At 42.6% G+C, this 12,611-nt stretch overlaps 1 long non-coding RNA gene across 1 annotated transcript; it reads left to right on the plus strand.

Moving 5' to 3' along the window:
* Positions 1-935: 935 nt before the first annotated feature.
* Positions 936-12,396, plus strand: LOC129650584 (uncharacterized). Its single transcript, XR_008713843.1, has 3 exons — positions 936-1,060; positions 6,046-7,177; positions 7,452-12,396. It is a non-coding gene; the product is annotated as an uncharacterized LOC129650584 (long non-coding RNA).
* Positions 12,397-12,611: the final 215 nt, after the last annotated feature.

The raw sequence follows: 12,611 nt of genomic DNA on the forward strand, positions 1-12,611 counted from the left end.
TTACAAAAGTAGCTTATTGGAATGAGGAGTATAGATACGGAGTGGGAAATTGAAGCTATTGTGTCAGCAACAAAGGAAGGAATTCTAAATAAATGCTGCACAGCAGGGACTCTGGAGCCAGATAAGCCAAGTCCTCTTGCCAGCTCTGCTACTCATGAGAATGGTAATGCTGGACAAATTCTTTAACATCCCCTTGCTTGCACTTCCTCATTCTCAAGATTGAGAGAAATAAGACTTTATTGGGTAATATGAGGATTAAATGTGATAAAGTATGGAAATAAGCCCAACACTTGGAAGAAAACAAATGTTCAACAATTACAGCTATTATTAAGTCTGGTTATGGATGGAATGAGGTAGAAGTTAAAGCAATAGCAGGTTCAGGTGGTCACTAAAGTAGGAATAAAATAACCTACATTAACTGTTTTTAATGTTTATCAGTTTATAGACTTCATATCAACTTTAATTAAAAAAAAAAAAAAAGTATACTCCATCTTCCTCAGGCCCCCAGTCTTTACACACTGGGTACAATTAATTTGCCTTCTGATGATGCTGTGTTTATGACTGATGCTTCCAAGTTGTATATTTTTAAATTCCTGTATTTCCCACAAATGTATTTTGTAATTCTGAATCTGTGAAATGAATACAAAACAAGTCATCACAGCTCTTTACCTTAAATGTTCATGAAGTAAAAGAAGGGAAAATGCCAACGAACTCTGAGATTGTCTCATGAGAATCTTGGGCACAACTTATGAAGGTGACAGATGTTCTGCTTCCTAGACCTTTTTGTTCCACCCTGGAAATCTATATTTTCCTTTAGTATATCGATTTTTTGTTATAGAGCAGAATGGCTATTAAATATCTCTATTTGGGAGATGAAGTTGCCAGAATGTGAGAGGGGAAAATGCATCAGTACTTAAAGGAGGCTTGATGGGATGGGTGGAGAAGGACTCAAGAGAAGGTTGTCTGCATCTGGGAAATTATTTATAATTTGACTGAAGGATAAAGAGACTTGCCAAAGGAAGAAAGGGAGGGAGCAAACGAAAAAAGCATCCAATCACAGGTAAACCTTTTAATGGATGAGGAAGGTACTTTAATAGATGAGAAAGCACTTTCCCCAGTGGCCAGCTGGCTCACCTCATCTCTCTCTTTGTATTGCAGCACAGTGGAAAGATTCAGTGTAACTAATTATGAAATAAAAGATAGTGAACCAGCTGATGCTACTGATTTCTCCTTTGGAGTGAGGTTAGATATTCACTACTGAAATGTAGCTGGAAATTGAGATGACTAATTATGAATAATGCCCTAATAATGGCTTCTCAGCAATAGGAATAACATTTCTGTAGTTTATTTATATTTCAAAACATGCTCACCTGCAATGTCGCATTTTATCTTATAAATAACCCTGTGAGGTAAATGTCATTTTATACTTGAGAAAATTGAGGTTTAGTGAAGGTAACTAATAGCAGTGTCCATACAAGGGTCTGTCTTACCATACTACCTTTCTCTGGCTCCTCCAGTAAATGTCAGTTTACAGCTACAGTTTCCACCAAAGGCTTTGGGATGGGGGGGGGACCCATCTCTGCCAAGCATTTCCTAGGTTTTAATAATGTTTTTTGCTCCAGGTCAATTCCATGGCCCTTGAGAATTCTCAAAGGCCTTCCGAGCCCACTTGAAGTTGCCTGGAGAACCCGCAATGAGGCCAGGTGCTTCGAGTGGGACAATCATGCCAGCAGCCACACTACAGCTTCCCGGGGCTTTGGAGGACCCTGTGTCCTTGGTGTCCCTGTTTCCCTGCAGTTCACACCTCCTGCAGCACCCTCTCACCTGTCTCCCTATACCCACTAGGCTGCCCTCTATAGTCATCCTAAGTATCCCATCCCTCAAAAGCCTCTCTTACTTCTACCTCCTTCAGGACATTTCAGCCAGTGTTTGGAGAGCACTCATTTATTGCAAATTACCTTCTCCTTAAGGGAATTTCCAACACAGGGAACAAAGGACCCAGGGATGGGTCTTCCTTAACCATAACAATATACGCTTCTTCATCTGTGGGCAGAGAGCCTCCAGACTTGAAGCAACTTCTCCATTTCCTCCTCTGATAACTTCCTGGTCTGAGGGAACCTCTTCTATTACCAGTGGTCAATAAGCTTAATATTGGGTTTACATGAAAAGGAGAGGGAGCAGCCTTGCCTCAGTTTGGCAGTACAAAGTAAAGCCAATTACAGCTAAACATACTTGGATACCTCCTTCAATTTCCAAAGGTACCTAATATTTCTTGATTAGCTTAGGCTCTAAATACCAGCTTCTTCAGAATTACTCTTTTTGTGGACTGTTTTCATCTGTACATTGTGTCTCCCAAATGTTTCAGTTCAGTTCAGTCGCTGAGTCATGTCCGACTCTTTGTGACCCCATGGACTGCAGCACGCCAGGCCTCCCTGTCCATCACCAACTCCCAGAGTTTACTCAAACTCATGTCCATTGAGTCGGTGATGCCATCCAACCATCTCATCCTCTGTCATCCCCTTCTCCTCCCACCTTCAATCTTTCCCAACATCAGGGTCTTTTCAAATGGGTCAGTTCTTCGCATCAGGTGGCCAAAGCATTGGAGTTGCAGCTTCAGCATCAGTCCTTCCAATGAATATTCAGGACTGATTTCCTTTAGGATGGACTGGTTGGATCTCCTTGCAGTCCAAGGGACTCTCAAGAGTCTTGTCCAACACCACAGTTCAAAAGCATCAATTCTTCAGCACTGAGCTTTCTTTATAGTCCAACTCTCACATCCATATATGACTACTGGAAAAACCGTAGCTTTGACTAGACAAACCTTTCTTGGCAAAGTAATGTCTCTGCTTTCTAATATGCTGTCTAGATTGGTTATAACTTTCCTTCCAAGGAACAAGCGTCTTTTAATTTCATGGCTGCTGTCACCATCTGCAGTGATTTTGGAGCCCCAAAAAATAAAGTCTGTCACTGTTTCCCCATCTATTTGCCATGAAGTGATGGGACCAGATGCCATGATCTTAGTTTTCTGAATGCTGAATTTTGAGCCAACTGTTTAACTCTCCTCTTTCACTTTCATCAAGAGGCTCTTTAGTTCTTCTTTGTTTTCTGCCATAAGGGTGGTGTCATCTGCATATCTGAGGTTATTGATATTTCTCCTGCAATCTTGATTCCAGCTTGTGCTTCATCCAGTCCAGCATTTCTCATGATGTACTCTGCATATAAGTTTAAATGTTTAACTCAATCTAATATACACACAAAATTTATCAAAGTGTTCTCATATGTAGCAAACTTTACTGAAATTTCAGGGAAAGGGAAGGTTATGTTACAACACCCAATCAATTTTAAATTTAATATCAGTCACCCCTATTCTTTAAACGGCCTTGGACCACATCCACATATTAGGATTCAGCCTTCTGTCAGTATCCTTAATCCTCCTCTCTCTTCCCTTTCCATACTATCCTCCTCAGTCCCTCCCTTCAGATTGCCTGAGACTCCAATTTCTTCTTGTTCCATTACACAGACAAATCTATTACGTTCTTTCCAGTCCACTACTTAAAAAAAAAAAAAAAAAAAAAAAAAACCTGGCTAAAACCCTCAAAGACCACCACCTCAAGTCACATAAATACCTTGCTGAAGATGGGAAATCATCCTTTATAAGGACTTCATTAAATTATTGGCCAAAGATTAAACTCATCCTTGCTCTGTGTTTGTATGGAGGTGGGAAACAGCAAGAGGATGGTTACTAAGCATACATTATCTCAGTAAATTCTCTTAGCAATGCTACAAGGTAGGTCTGTTCTCCTCACTTTATTCTGGGAAAACTGAGGCTCAGAGAAGTTAAGGAATAACTAAAAATGACCTAGCCGGGAGGAGATAAACAGAGTCAAAACTATGTGAGTTTGACTCAGAATCCCTTATAGTTGTCACTACACCACATTGCCTCTATATTGCACTTGGCCTTGGGAATGTAGAATGTACCAAGGTGGTGGCCAAGGTCAGAGGAGCCAAATGCAGCTCCTCTACAGGCCCTTCATCTTGGATAAACCCTAAGCTCATGACGGTCATCTTATGGTAAGTGTCCATGTCTTCATAGATGGTGCCCAGATCTGAGCTCAGCCTTTCAGGTAACCTATGACCACCACACAGGAGAGAAGGACCCTTCACTTCATTCTTTACCCTGGATTTCTAGTCACACCACCTGGGGTCCCTTTGGCTCCTTGAATCCACATTCATTGCTGATTCATCCTGAGTTTTCAGCCAAGAGAAACCCATAGAACAAAGGACCTCCTTGAGCTTTGGAATCAGTCCCAGGGTGAATCCTTGCTTCACCACTTCCTGTGAGAACTTGGGCAACTCTCTTTTTTAGGTCCCAGTTTCCTTGGTTGCTCAAAAAGAGACAATAATATTATGCACCTTATAAGGCTGTTAAAAGAATTAATGAATTCATGTATGAAAGGTGCTAATGCATTACCTGGAACATTGTAAAGTTCAATAAATATCAGCTATAATAATAATAATTATAAATGCCAATCCTCTTGTCTATCTCCAATCAAATCTGTTCTCAGCACTTCTCCACACCGCCACCTCCATGAGTGCCTGAATACACACGTATAAACACACACACTCCTAAGGCAGAAGGCCTGGCCTTAGGAACCCCAGATTTCATTTTATCACATGCTAATTGTGTGACCTTGGGCCAGATGTTCAACCTCTGTTAGCCTATTTCTTCCTTTGCAAAATGGAAACCATTACTTTGTACTCTTTTAACTCACAGTATTTTTATAGGGATTACATAATTTAGAGATAGAAAGGAGCTATATACTTATTGGTTCTTTATTTCCATCCTCCACATAAAGTATGTCAGTAATTTTTTTTTAAACTGAGTGCTGGACTTTATACTAATCTCTGTTAAAATGTATAGACTCATTTAGGGTTTATCAGATTAACACTGTTTTAATGGTTTCTCTATGTTCCGCCTTCACTTTTTTTTCATGTGATACATTTATCTGCTCATGAGTTTTAAAAATCTATTCACATTAAAACGAAAGCAAAAGACCCCTCTGGGTCTTCCCAAGTGGCACAGTGGTAAAGAACCTGCCTGTCAATGCAGGAGACACTGGTTTGGTACTTGGGCTGGGATAATTCCCTAGAGGAGGAAATGGCAACCCTGTCCAGTATTCTTTCCTGAAAAATTCAAAGGACAGAGAAGCCTGGCAGGTTACAGTCCATGGGGTCACCAAGAGTCAGACACAACTGAGCACACACACACACACACAAGACCCCTATCCCTGCTAGTCACAAATTTTCTTTTATTCAGTAAGAGAATAAACTGGCTGCATTGTACACAGTGCTGGAGTTAAAGTCAGAGTCAAAGAAAGATAATTAGGGGGAGGTGCTCTCATGACTATTAGTACATAGAGGAAATGATCTATGTACTTAACCTTAAATGTCACATCTTGAGACAGTTGCACAACCTTTCAAGAAACCTAGAAAACCTCAAAATGTCCAGTCATGGAACAACCTTGTAACTCTAATGGTAATTCTCTTTAACAGCATTCCCTGCTGGTCCTATCTGAAATGGAGGAGACATGACATTAGGGAATTGAAAATCTTAGGACTCCTCACCTAAACTTTAATGTTGTAGGGCCAGGGGGACCATGAGGGCTAACCCTTACATTTTTTTTTTTTTTTTAATCTGGGAATCAGCTTTATTTTTTTTTTTGAAATTTATTTTTTTTAATTTTATTTTATTTTTAAATTTTACATAATTGTATTAGTTTTGCCAAATATCAAAATGAGTCCGCCACAGGTATACATGTGTTCCCCTTACACGAGAAGATACCCATTCTGGAGACAGAAACGGGCTTATTTTAAATCACTCCGGTCGGTGGCAGAGCCTGGACAAACCCTGGTTGGCCTTCACTCTTTTGGGGTTGTACCAAACTACAGGAACCAGAGGAAGGAAGCAAGGGGATCAGACCACAGGAAGAAAAGAAACTTTTTTTTTTTTTTTTGCACACATCTGATTCTTATTTTATATTCTAGATCATGTTCCCTGCTCCTAAGTCGGTGGGATGTCAGAGAAGGAGGATCCCTGAAGCAGAAGAGACAACAAAGACCCCCTGAAAACCGTCGACGAGATTGTGTGTTTGGGAACGGAAAACCTCCTTAGATGATTAAAAGCATTTCTGCGACTGCGGTTTCTGAGCTCGAAGTCTTTCCCTCTCCCAGCGCCGCGCACGCCCCGCCCGGTGCCCGGTAGTAACCCCGAGACTCGCGGCGGCCTCGGCCGTCCTCAACATAGCCATTTGAGAAGTGGAAAGAAAAAAAAAAAAGAATGTGTTCCTTTTCACTTCAAACCTGTTGTTAGGTTCGGGCCCCTCCCTGACAGAACTGGGAATATTAACTTTGTGCCTATGTGGCTTTTCCGCGGGCGTGTGCTCCATTCAGAAACCCAGGACTCCTTTCCTAACCGCGTTTTGAGAAAAACGATGAACTGAGAGGACAGAGCTGAATCGGGGCCAGCTGTAGAAGAAGGTGGAACGTGAAGATGTCTGATAGGAGGTGGATGAGAAATTAAGAGGAGTCCGCCGAGGCAGGGAGATGCTCAGGGGGCCTCGGTCGCCACCATCCCCCTCCCTAGTCTGAGATTGTGCCTAGCCCCTTACAGACCCAGATATTAGCGCACATCCGCAAAGCCCATACCCTTCATTTCAGAAGGGAACAGAAACCAACAGAAAATAAACGCTCTGGCCACCCCACTGCGACTGGGAGCGAGCTGTGCGCAGGCGCACTGGGTTCCGCGTTTGCCCTCGAGTTACCCAGCGCGGCTAGCCCGGCGAACTAGGTGAAAGGTAACTAGCAGACGCTGCTCCGGGCTGCTGCCCCGGCGCGCGTGTGCTGGCAGGCGGGCTGGCGCGGGCCTGGTAGCTGCTTCCCTCCGTCGCAGATTTCTCCAAGTCTGCACGTCATGGAGCTGCGGGGGTGGCAGGGAGCGGCTCAAGAGGCAGCTGAGCGGCCGGGCATCGAGCAGATTTGGAAAATGCTTGTCACTCAGTCTTGCATGGGGAAATGAGTTCCAGGCATGGTGCAGGGGAGAAAACCACCCCCTGAGCGCCATGCATGTGGTGGACGCTGAGCTGGGTGTTATCTTCATTCTTGCATTCCAACAGACAAGGTAACTTCCTATTTACAAAAGAGGAAACTGAGGTGCAACGAGTTTTTGTAATTTGCTCAAGGCCATCCAATCATTAAAGGGTAGTTTCCACAAATGGTCACTGGTTTGCAGTGAGGTTTTTTGGGCCATAATGCTAATAACCAATGTGTTAGAGCATTTTACAAGGCACCCTCCTGGTTCCATCCTTACCTGAAAAGTATGAAACTAATACTCTTTCCCTTTTGCATATGGGGAAACTGACTTAATTTTTTTTTTTTTTTCTGTGATCACACAGAGACCAGCAGAGTTGAGATCGTGTGTCCCATTTCAGAGGGATAAAAACCTCAAGGTCAAGTTCCCCCACCCACTGTCCCAGAGACCTATGTGAGAGCTTCAAGCTTTATGGGATGAGCTGACCAGGCATGAGGAAGACAACGATGTTTTCATCATTGGAGGTTTCCACTGATGTTTCCATTACAGAAGTATAAAGTGACCCTCCCACCCCTTCTAGCAGATATATGTCTTGTTAGCTCATCCAGTGGAAGAAGGACATGGCAACCCATTCCATTATTCTTGCCTAGAGAATCCCGTGGACAGAGGAGCCTGGTGGGCTGCTGTCCGTGGGGTTGCACAGAGCCGGACACGACTGAAGCGACATAGCAGCAGCAGCAGCAGCAGCTCATCCAGGGCAAGGACAGAGTGCGCTGTTCATGGTTTGTTGAAAATGGTGTTTATTGGGTGAGTTTATAACTGACTGAACACATGTTCAACCCCAGACTAGACCAGAGGGAAATTGCAATAGTGTCTGGCAAAAGGTGAAGGGACTGTTTTCCTGTGACTCTTCCCAGAGGAGAACTCTTGCTTTCATTCAACACACATACTGAGCCTGAGCACCCACACTGCTGTACACACAGGTGGAAAACAGGATGGGGGCTTCAAAGGGCAGGAATGCCTTGCTTTCCTGAAAATTCCATTCTGAGTCCTAGACATCTGGGAATTGGCCAACCTCCATGCATGTGGAAACCATTGTATTTCCTGTCAGCTCAAAAGTGCATCTCCCAGGGAAGAGCATGGAAGCAAATCACACTCCTCCTACCCCCACCTGCCTCAGAATCAGAAAAATGATAGCAGCTCAGCTCCTCTCCACAAGAGGCCTGGGAAACAGGCAACTGCTGAAAGGGAAGTGCAAGGGGAGCAGAAAAGGCTGCAGATCTGCCAGTCAGCCCCCTCCCACCCTCATCTCTTTCCAAGAACCCCCTTCCTTAAGTGTTCAGTCAGGGAATTGGAATGTCACCGCCTTGTGCTCCAAGACTGCGCTGCTGCTCAGGCTGATAAAGACAAAGGCTGTGATTGGACTGTGTTTTGCCCTAACGTAACCCTGCATCACAGCCTCCCCGAGGTGACTAGGGGAGATCATGTGCTGCCCGATGTTGTCAAGATGCCTCTGAACCGCCTGCCTGGTGGTGTTGGCAGGAAGAAAGCTGCTTGGGGACTGACATCATCAGCTCATGTGCTGAGAACATTGGCCACAGTGAGCCCTTTGCTAGAATAAACACTTTTACTTAAATTCCCATATGATCCTCCACAGATCTACACAGTAATCCCCATTTTGCACAGGATAAAACTGAGACTCTTGAGAGGGTAAATGGTTTCCTGACATCACACAATCTGCAAAAGGCATGGCTGAAACTCAACTTTTCTTACTGCTGTATGCATTTGACCCTAATTGTCCCCTCCTCACCCAGTGGGGCAGGTACTTGGGGCTGGTTGGGAAAACTGCTGCTAAATTTCTTTCTTCCCTAATTATCCCGGAGGTAGTTCAATAAAATGTACAGCAAATGAAAACCTGTGCATTTTACACCATTAATACATGACTTAAGAGAGGAATGAATGAATGAAGGTGAAGGATGAGGTGCGATGAAGTGCCTTGAGTTGTACCTGGCACACAATAAACAATAAATATTTACCAAATGAGTTAATAAAGAAAGAAGAATAAATCAAAGTATAAGGAGTGGAAGAATTTCAATGTGAGGTGCAAATATTTTAGGAAAACAGTTTCCCAGCCTCAAGCTCACTGATAAGGTTTATAGACTTGTTAGAATTTGAAATTCTTCTTTTTGAACCATTGGTGAAAGGTTTACTGGCCCCAGAAGGTTAGCAGTAGATATACAGAAAATGGATATAGTCAAGCCCTGGTCCACAACTCAGGGTGCTTCTTAGGTATGATTTGTGCAGCTGGCTTCTATCAATAGGAAAGGCCTTTCATTCCATTCAGTAAGGGATAGGCCTTTTTATGAAGCTTACACATATTACAAAGTGCATGAGATACGGTCCTTCTTCCCAAGTGGGGAAAACATGAGATTTGGAGTCAAGTGTTCCAGGTTTGAGTCCCTGTTCTTACTGGGGTGCATATTTCAGCACATTACCTCAGCAATCCTTGACTTTCCCATATGTAAAATGGGTGCAAAATTACTCAGCAATCCTTGACTTTCCCATATGTAAAATGGGTGCAAAATTACTCCACATGGTAATTTTAAAGGTGTGTGTGCTTTGTCGCTCAGTCATGTCCAACTCTTTGTGACTCCATGGACTATAGCCTGCCAGGTTCCCCTGTCCACAGGGATTCTCCAGGCAAGAGTACTGGAATGGGTTGCCGTGCCCTCCTCCAAGGGATCTTCCCAACCCAGGGATCAAACCCAGGTCTCCCACATTGCAGGCAGATTCTTTTCTGTCTGAGCCACCAGGGAAGCCCAATTTTAAAAATAGCAAGAAAATTTAATAATATATATATTTAAAAGGAGGAATTGATAAGTGGCAATTGATATTGGGCAAAAGCTATTAATTTTATTTTATTCAGAGAGAATATGGGGCATGTTGTCCCAAAAGCCAAGCCTAAAGGGAAGAGGAACTGAAAGCTGTACACTTGAAATCTAAGAAGGATTGTAGGCTGGAAGATTTCCAGGCAGCATAGAGCATGGAGGAGCAGGGTTGTCCTGCCCATTAACAGCAGAGGAGCTAAGCAAGTGCCTCCTGTGCCTGAGCCTAGGGCCTATCTACCTCTCCCATATGGGGCTATGGATATGTCACTTGGCTCCAGTGGCTGCAAGAGGAAGAAGCATCATGGGATCCATGAGAACTCTGCTGTCTCACCGTGCTCATTGTGCCACTGCTCCGCTCAGGGCAGCCTGAATTCATTTACAGCCAGCATTTATTGAGCCTTTACTGGATGCCAGACCCTGAAAATCCAAAGCAGACCTAATATAAATATAGAGTTTGTAAACACAGAGTGATCTGAAGGTTTAAAAGGGGAGAAACCTAGCACAGGGGGGAATGAGACATTCACCAGGAGGTAGCCTTTGGCAGAGACATGAAGGATGGAGTCCATTTTGCCTCAGATATGGAAAAACAAAATGGGTTTACACCTTTTGGCAAAAAAAATAAATAAATAAAACAAAAACAAGGCAGAATCCTACTGTGACTATACTGAATGCTTTCTTTGATTCTCTAGATTTTAAGAAAGAAAACACTAGGAAATGCATCTTGGTCATTGTGGAAGCAAAAGTAGCCACTAAGATTTTATGGCTAAGGCTTGACTTGCTTACCAGCTCTGTGGTCTTGGCTAGTCAACCCCCTCCATGCCTGTTTCCTTGTCTATAAAATGGTTTTCTTCTGCTTCCTGGAAGGTCAGAGTTCAAAAAGGCTGAGCTCATTCATTTGCATTTAACCACACAGCCCTCTTAAAATTATAGGCGCAAGAAAGACTTCGGAACATCCTCCTAGACTTAGAAATGTCTGCTTTCTTCCTTTTAATCTGTAGAAAAAGTTGTGCAAGTGTTGACCCCTTGGGAACGAAGCAACTCTGTTAATTAAGCATAACCCTATTCTGTCTGAAGACTGTAATTACCCTTCTGTGTCGCTGTCTCGCCTTGAGACTTCCACTGCTCCCTTGAGACAGGGTAACCTGTCAGAGCCCAGCCTCCTTAGGGTGAAGAGGAAGAAGGACTGGGATCTTAAAATCTGTTCACCAAAGATAAAATCTGGTCCCCCTGGAAAGTAGTTGTATATAATTAGTGTGAGCCCCATTTCTTTCCCCGGCCTCATGGCAATTCCAAGAACAACAATACAGAGGAAAGCCAAGTCTCTGAGGCATTTCCTAAATAATCCAAAATGCTCAAGTGTCAAGGAATTTCCAAATCTAACCTGTTCTGCTCTTTGTCCCACTTCACACTTGAATACACTGTAGAGAGTATACAAAAAATTTTAATTCCCAAAGTTGTTTTTTTTTCCCCCAGAGTTAATTGTCACTGGGAATAAAAACTGTCAATGCTATAAAAAATAAACAAGAAGTTTTAATCCAAGCTAAACCCATTTCAGTGGCTTAATGTAAATCTGTGAGAACCAGCAGTCAGTCATTTCAAGAAGGGGAAACAGGTGACTAGGGTCCAACCCTAGTCATGGGGTCACAAAGACTCGGACACGACTGAGTGAACTCCAGGAGTTGGTGATGGACAGAGGCCTGGCCCGCTGCAGTCCATGAGGTCGCAAAGACTCCGACATGACTACGTGAATGAACTGAACTGATACCTGTACCTGTGCTTAAAGACACATAGACAAGGATGTTTATAGTAGCATTATGCATAATAGTGAAAGATAATAAACAACTAAATGCCCATAAATGGAGAATAGAGTAAACCAATTATGTTTTGTTCATTCTAGGGAATATTTTGCGGCTATTAAAAAGAATTGGGTAGTTTCCTGGCAGCATGGTAGTTAGGACTCGTACTTTCACTGCCAGGGCCTGGGTTCAGCCCTGACTACAAAACTAAAATCCTACAAGCCATGCAAGATAGCCAATTAAAAGGAAAAAAAAAGAAGAATTGGACAGATGTATATTTGCTAGTGTGGAATGACCTCTAAAATGTATCGTTATGTAAAAGAAGTGAAGTATAAGACAGTTTTTGTAGTATTCTTCCATTTGTGAATGAATGAATGTGAAGACACACACATAGACATATACTACACACAACTCCTACACTATAGAATCTCTGGAATAATACAGGAGAAACTGTTGATATTGTTGTTTTCTGCAAAGAGGAACTAAGTGTCTGGATTTCTTTCCATTCCATATTTAATTTTGTAAATATATCCATGTACTATTTAATAAAGATAGTTGATTTAAAAGGTACTACATACTTATTGTAGAAACCATACAATATACAGAAAAATTAAAATTACTTATAACCCACCTCTAAAATATACCATTGTTTATATTTTGGTTGTATTTCATTTTAATCTTCCTTCTAAATGAAGACATAATTTTTTTCATATAAATGGGATCATATGTACATGGTATAAATTTGTTTTCTTATTTTTTTACTCCATGTTATAGGGTTTCCTTGATAGCTCAGTTGGTCAAGAATCCTCCTGAAATGCAGGAGACCCCAGTTTGATTCCT

The sequence above is a fragment of the Bubalus kerabau genome, chromosome 4 (assembly GCF_029407905.1).
Source record: "Bubalus kerabau isolate K-KA32 ecotype Philippines breed swamp buffalo chromosome 4, PCC_UOA_SB_1v2, whole genome shotgun sequence".
NCBI classification, from domain to species: Eukaryota; Metazoa; Chordata; class Mammalia; order Artiodactyla; family Bovidae; genus Bubalus; species Bubalus kerabau.